General features: G+C 44.1%; 1 pseudogene; it reads right to left on the bottom strand.

Annotated features, from left to right (window-relative positions):
• Nucleotides 1-1102: 1102 nt before the first annotated feature.
• LOC121568455 lies at nucleotides 1103-6620 on the bottom strand (annotated as a pseudogene).
• Between the last annotated feature and the right edge of the window lie 1370 nt (nucleotides 6621-7990).

Below are 7990 nucleotides of genomic sequence, written 5' to 3'. Positions count from 1 at the left end.
TTTGTTTTACAATGGGTCCTATTCTGTAAAGTAGGGAAACATGAGAATAACATAAAGGTTTATCGTATTATTTGTATATGAATGAATGTATGTGTTCCGAGTTGTGTAATGTGACTTCCCATGCTGTGTATTCCTACAAACATACCTTTGCGCCTTACTGCATCTATATATTCGGCAGATCCGCCCGAACACAGAAACCTGTCTGGCACGTATTCATTCAAAGTTGCGCTGTGAGGAGTTAGGAGTGTGTTCTCTTCTTGTTAATTACAGTCAGGCCTCTGCAAATAGGAACATCAAACAATGGTGCTACTAATTAACACTCCATCCTTCACATGCCACCCTTCACAAACATGCACATCAATTAGACATTTGCAGGCATACATGAAGACAGTCTTATTCACAAAGTACATTTGTACAACTGTTCACTCCTCAGACACAAACCGTGGTAAACATAGAGCCAACGATAGAGATTATACTATAGAAGGCCTGTGGATTTGACCTATGACCTTTGTGAATGTGTGTTTGGTTGCGTTTCGCATCCTTGACTGAAGCCCTTGTTGATGAAGTAGGCCCTGGTCTCCTCCAGGGGCAGCAATGCTTTCTCTGCAGACACACACACGCTCCATTAACCAGTTATTATACACTCACCAGTTTATTATTTATTCGACCTCTCACATCAACGAGTTGATTTCGCCCACAGGACTACCGCTGACTTGATGTTTTTTGTATGGTACTGGATCCGGCGCGCCTGGCACTGATGATCATACCACGCTCAAAGTCGCTTAGGTCACTTTGCCCATTCTAACGTTCAATCGAACAGTAACTGGATGCCTGTCTGCCTGCTTTATATAGCAAGCCACGGCCACGCGACTCTGTCTGAGCTATCCATTTTCGTGAACGGGCCGGTGAGTGTATATACTAGAAATAGAACTTGAGTCAAGTCAAGACATGATTCATGGGTGGATGACACCAGTCATGGCCAGCAGTACTGTGATTGTTTTTGCTTTATCAGGAACAAGTTCAACTTGGTTAACTAGTTGAGTTGGGCTTGTCAAGCGAAACAATTATTGCACTCCGTCTGCTTGTTCAGGAGGAGTGGTAGTCATCTTACCGTGTTGTTGGAGTTGGGACTCATCTTCATGGCTAGGCTTGCGGGCTTGGTACACGGCAAGCAGATGGGCCTGTAGAGAAGACATACCAGATAAACAACACAGGGAGGTACAAGAAGTCATGTAGTTAGACAAGAATAGAGTGCAATAAAGTACTCATGTTAATATTGTAACAATGCTTAAGAATGTCATTGCTGGTGAATGATTTGACCAAGTAGATGGAATCGTGGTGGTTTGGAATAAGAGCGATTTATAAGGGAATCATTTCATGAGCTAGTGTTGCTGCTCAACCCACCTTGCCGTCCATGACAGCTTGATTTTTTTCAACCTTAACCAGAGCAATGTCATAGTCATAGAACTCTTTCACGTTCTTGTCGCTGAGTCCATCAACGTTGGACTGTGGGTGCGGGATTACAGACAACACCTTTGCTACCTGCTTTCCTTCAAAACCTGGGGGACATTGGCATTGGTTTGATACTTACTAGTAAGCATTATTTAGGGATGTTAGTTAGACGTTAGCGTCTTTTAGCGGCATATCATAGAATAATGTGTTGTTTATTATTCGTGAGAAGTTCATAAATTCTGAGGATTCTCAGGGCTGATTTCGCAGACACAGAAATTAAACTGCATTGAAAGTGCTTTTCTGTCTAGGAGTAGGCTTAATATGTGTCCTCAATGTTTGTGGGGACATAAATTAAAGTAAGACCTTGCGTGAGATCAGCAATGGCCTGGTCAAAGTGGGTCTTGGAGATGCTGCCTGAGGTATCCATCAGGATGAACACATTCATACGACCATTAGCAACCCGCAGGGTCCTACCAAAGGTTCCTCCTATAAAGCAGGGACAAGATATGGAGTGTAATGGTCTCAGCTTAGAGTCACACATATGACACACAGAGTATACAGAGGTACAGCGTGGTCCTCTGTAGCTCAGCTGGTAGAGCATGGCGCTTGTAACGCCAGGGTAGTGGGTTCGATCCCCGGGACCACCCATACACAAAAATGTATGCACGCATGACTGTAAGTCGCTTTGGATAAAAGAGTCTGCTAAATGGCTTATTATTTATTATTATTATATTATTACAGCGATACAGCATACTCACACATGCAAGCACGTACACACTATAATGGAACTTTTTTTTTTTTTTAGGGGTAGATCAGCTTTCATATTGCAGATAGATTGTAACTTCCATCAATGTAATTGTCTGCATCACTTCCAATCCCCCATATGTTTTTTTCTCTCGCAAGTGTATATATATATATATATACACATACACATACAGTTGAAGTCGGAGGTTTACATACACCTTAACCAAATACATTTAAACTCAGTTTTTCACAATTCCTGACATTTAATCCTAGTAAAAATTCCCTATCTTAGGTCAGTTAGGATCACCACTTTATTTTAAGAATGTGAAATGTCAGAATAATAGTAGAGAGAATGATTTATTTCAGCTTTTATTTATTTCACCATATTCCCAGTGAGTCAGAAGTTTACATACACTCAATTAGTATCTGGTAGCATTGCCTTTAAATTGTTTAACTTGGGTCAAACGTTTCGTGTAGCCTTCCACAAGCTTCCCACAGTAAGTTGGGTGAATTTTGGCCCATTCCTCCTGACAGAGCTGGTGTAACTGAGTCAGGTTTGTAGGCCTCCTTGCTCGCACATGCTTTTTCAGTTCTGCCCACACATTTTCTATAGGATTGAGGTCAGTGCTTTGTGATGGCAACTCCAATACCTTGACTTTGTTGTCCTTAAGCCATTTTGCCACAACTTTGGAAGTATGCTTGGGGTCATTGTCCCTCTGGAAGACCCATTTGCGACCAAGCTTTAACTTTCTGACTGATATCTTGAGATGTTGCTTCAATATATCCACATAATTTTCCTTCCTCAAGATGCCATCTATTTTGTGAAGTGCACCAGTCCCTCCTGCAGCAAAGCACCCCCACAGCATGATGCTGCCACCCCCGTGCTTCATGGTTGGGATGGTGTTCTTCGGCTTGCAAGCAACCCCCTTTTTCCTCTAAACATAACGATGGTCATTATGGCCAAACCGTTCTATTTTTGTTTCATCAGACCAGAGGACATTTCTCCAAAAAGTACGATCTTTGTCCCCTTGTGCAGTTGCAAACCGTAGTCTGACTTTTTTATGGCGGTTTTGGAACAACTTCCTTGCTGAGCGCCCTTTCAGGTTATGTCGATATAGGACTCGTTTTACTGTGGATATAGATACTTTTGTAGCTGTTTCCTCCAGCATCTTCACAAGGTCCTTTGCTGTTGTTCTGGGATTGATTTGCGCTTTTCGCACCAAAGTACGTTAATCTCTAGGAGACAGAACGCGTCTCCTTCCTGAGCGGTATGACGGCTGCGTGGTCCCATTGTGACGCGTACCGAGTATACGAAGAGGCAGACACAGGAATTAACAAGGTCAAGGTTTACTTAACAAAGAGCAATAACAAAGATAAAGTACGCGACACGAAGCTAAACAATCACACACAACATCATTCACAACAGTCCAAATAGGGGTGGTGATGAGGTGCAGGTGCGCTGGAGGTGATTAGGGTGCGTTGGGTTCCCATTCCGGTGTTGCCGAGGTGGTGCGCTCAGACCAGTGGCTCAGTAGACTGGCGAATCAGAGCGTCGGAGGGGAGCAACGGGAGGAGACGTGACACCTATGGTGTTTATACTTGCGTACTATTGTTTGTACATACAGTTGAAGTCGGAAGTTTACATACACTTAGGTTGGAGTCATTAAAACTCGTTTTTCAACCACTCCACAAATTTCTTGTTAACAAACTATAGTTTTGGCAAGTCGGTTAGGATATAATATAATATGAAAAGCGCCATTCATCTCGGTGCCTATCAATCAATGTGTTTCTAAGATTCAAAAAGCTTCTTATACCAAAGTAAGCATTATACCGAAGTAAGCGGGGCTCTATGCACGCCTGTATGCACTTGAACACAATTGGTGCTGCTAACTCTCAACTAATAAATGCCCTCTCACACCAACCACACATCTGTAAGAGTGGGTATTTGCCTGAATGCATAGAATATCAATGGCCCATTCAGGAGGCCATGATGACAGCTACTACTTTACGACTATGATCGTGTCCCAAATGGCACCCTATTCCCTAAATAGTGCACTGGGCCCTGGTCAAAAGTAGTGCACTATAAAGGGAATAAGGTGGCATTTGGGACGCAGACTATGTCTTCAGTGTAAAGGATGTGTTTATGTAGTAGTACTGTAAATAGAGCAGTAGTGCTTAGTCATAATGTTTTACATCCGGCCACAGGGTATATAGTGATTAATACATCAAGCGCAGCAGGTTCATACAGGAAACCTGAGTGTAGCATCAGCTGATATTGCACCAATTAGATTAATCTCACTACCTTAATATGACGGTCTATTTAGTAAACCAGGTTTGCACACACATTCTCTATGTGCTAGTATTCTTGGTGACATGCTAATCCTGTAACATGCGTTACTCGCCATGCATGTCTGTTTTCTGCTTTCCCACCACCCACCCCAGCCTTCACCTGTTTGGGCTCTGCTTTTGTTTCGGTCAGGGGGATTGGTATAGCGTACCTTGTTCACTGCCTGTTATTATATCTTACATTATTTATGCACTGTCAGTGAGCTACCCTGAAGGAGCAGAGCCTAACGCCAAGACTAAGTACATGTATTGTAATCTTCTAATAAATGGTTAAACGAATACGTGGCGTTTCCTGTCTGAACAGGTAAAGTCCACTCTCTTTGTGCCCGATATGGAGAAAAACATGCAATAGCTTACTTTATCTGGCAGATGTTGTACAAGGGTGAGGGCTTCTCACATCGGTTATCACACACTGAAATGGTGCCTGTCCAGTCTGCTAGAGAGGTGCAGTTCTTCTGAGCCGACCCAGACAGGGTGAAGCCACTGTGGCAGGAGAAAGTCTGGCTCTCCCCATGCTTCAACCACTGTTCCCTGGGCCAGAACTCACCATGGTCCAATTGGAGCTGGCCTGGACACATTCTCTTTGTGAGAGAGAGAGAGAGAGAGTGAGAGAAACACATTTTGAGAGAGAGTGAGATGGAGAGATAGAGGAGAATACAGCAGTAGTTTATCAAATACTAACTGATTACCTGCCTCCTTCCGTATCCACCCAAAACACTACTTTTACAGGATGCTCGCTACACTCATCTGCCATTGGCCAGCCTCATGGCGGACCACTCCCCATCAGTGCTGCACACCCGTTGGCTGACGGGGTACGGGCAGTGTCCTGCCTTACAGTGATAGGGCAGCTCAGTACCTACCTGAGAGTAGGACACGTTGCCTCCTCCGATCTTCTCAGCGATGGAACAGTTCTGGGGCTGTTCCTCCTCATAGTCCCCATAGTCTTCCCCCTACATCCACACTGAAATACAGGCATACGTATGACTGAAATGTAGACACATAACTGAAATACAGACATATTCCTGAAATGCAGACACATTACTGAAATACAGACACATTGCTGAAATACAGTCACATATTACTGAAATACAGTCACATATTTCTGAAATACAGTCACATATTACTGAAATATAGTCACATATTACTGAAATAGTCACTTTGATATTTTAAGTAGTAATTGTGCACCAATATTGAATTTTAAAAGCCTGTTATATTAAATGAAGTGCCCTTTAATATAGACCACATGGGGAATTCAGTAAATCCGATTTTCTATATTAATAAAGACTTGCTAATGTGCCAAAATTCTGTCCCTCGTGAATCATTTACCTCTGTCCCTCATTTTAAGGTCAACCCTGTGACGTGAACTGAACTCTTGTTTTAATATGGTAAAACCTTCCTTTATAAATATTTTTTTCAAAATAAACAATGAACATCTAACAGTCAAATCATATAAAAGTAGGTGACCTGGTTATACTCTTTTTGGCCATTTTCTGGTGTTTTGTGGCAGAAAACCGAGGATCGCGCATAATACTTCTACCCTATTACCCATAGATAGACAGGCTAGAAATCATTAAGCATGCATTCAGTTGTCACTCCCTGTTGCACACAACAAGCTTCTTTTCCCCCTGTTACAAAGGGATTCATGGCTGATTTATGATGAAATCGCCAACCCTGTTACAGTCAACCCTGTTACTTTATTTGGCACCTAATAGGCACTTACTATTGTGATTTTTTTTTATATAACATCTTCAGATGGGAAAACGTGTTTTTCATGATGTTGAACATGTGCTCTTTATGACAGAATGTTAAAAATAGGTGAAATGTAAAGTTTTATTGACCAAGGTACACTTCTCAAAAGGCATCTAGTTGGTGGAACGACCCATTCACATTACTGAAATAAAGACGGACATATGACTGAAATACAGACATGACTGAAATACAAACACATTATTGAGAGATCATGAATGGTGTTGTTTGTTACAGTAACTTCTTGTATCTCCCTGACCATCTCAGTACTCACCCTCTTTGACAGAGATGAAGGAGAAGGCCGCACACAACAACAGAGTCACATCATACATGGCAAGTATCTGTTTATTCCTTTCAGTCTCCGTTGGTGTCTGACTAAAAATACACTGCTCAAAAAAATAAAAGGGAACACTAAAACAACCCAATGTAACTCCAAGTCAATCACACTTCTGTGAAATCAAACTGTCCACTTAGGAAGCAACACTGATTGACAATACATTTCACATGCTGTTGTGCAAATGGAATAGACAACAGGTGGAAATTATAGGCAATTAGCAAGACACCCCCAATAAAGGACTGGATTTGCAGGTGGTGACCACAGACCACTTCTCAGTTCCTATGCTTCCTGGCTGATGTTTTGGTCACTTTTGAATGCTGGCGGTGCTTTCACTCTAGTGGTAGCATGAGACGGAGTCTACAACCCACGCAAGTGGCTCAGGTAGTGCAGCTCATCCAGGATGGCATATCAATGCGAGCTGTGGCAAGAAGGTTTGCTGTGTCTGTCAGCGTAGTGTCCAGAGCATGGAGGCGCTACCAGGAGACAGGCCAGTACATCAGGAGACGTGGAGGAGGCTGTAGGAGGGCAACAACCCAGCAGCAGGACTGCTACCTCCGCCTTTGTGCAAGGAGGAGCAGAAGGAGCACTGCCAGAGCCCTGCAAAATGACCTCCAGCAGGCCACAAATGTGCATGTGTCTGCTCAAACGGTCAGAAACAGACTCCATGAGGGTGGTATGAGGGCCCGACGTCCACAGGTGGGGGTTGTGCTTACAGCCCAACACCGTGCAGGATGTTTGGCATTTGCCAGAGAACACCAAGATTGGCAAATTCGCCACAGGTGCCCTGTGCTCTTCACAGATGAAAGCAGGTTCACACTGAGCACATGTGACAGATGTGACAGAGTCTGGAGACGCCGTGGAGAACGTTCTGCTGCATGCAACATCCTCCAGCATGACCGGTTTGGCGGTGGGTCAGTCATGGTGTGGGGTGGCATTTCTTTGGGGGGCCGCACAGCCCTCCATGTGCTCGCCAGAGGTAGCCTGACTGCCATTAGGTACCGAGATGAGATCCTCAGACCCCTTGTGAGACCATATGCTGGTGCGGTTGGCCCTGGGTTCCTCCTAATGCAAGACAATGCTAGACCTCATGTGGCTGGAGTTTGTCAGCAGTTCCTGCAAGAGGAAGACATTGATGCTATGGACTGGCCCGCCCGTTCCCCAGACCTGAATCCAATTGAGCACATCTGGGACATCATGTCTCGCTCCATCCACCAACGCCACGTTGCACCACAGACTGTCCAGGAGTTGGCGGATGCTTTAGTCCAGGTCTGGGAGGAGATCCCTCAGGAGACCATCCGCCACCTCATCAGGAGCATGCCCAGGCGTTGTAGGGAGGCCATACAGGCACGTGGAGGCCACACACAC

Source organism: Coregonus clupeaformis, chromosome 6 (genome assembly GCF_020615455.1).
Source record: "Coregonus clupeaformis isolate EN_2021a chromosome 6, ASM2061545v1, whole genome shotgun sequence".
Taxonomy (NCBI): domain Eukaryota; kingdom Metazoa; phylum Chordata; class Actinopteri; order Salmoniformes; family Salmonidae; genus Coregonus; species Coregonus clupeaformis.
This window is presented reverse-complemented; position numbering and strand designations above follow the sequence as displayed.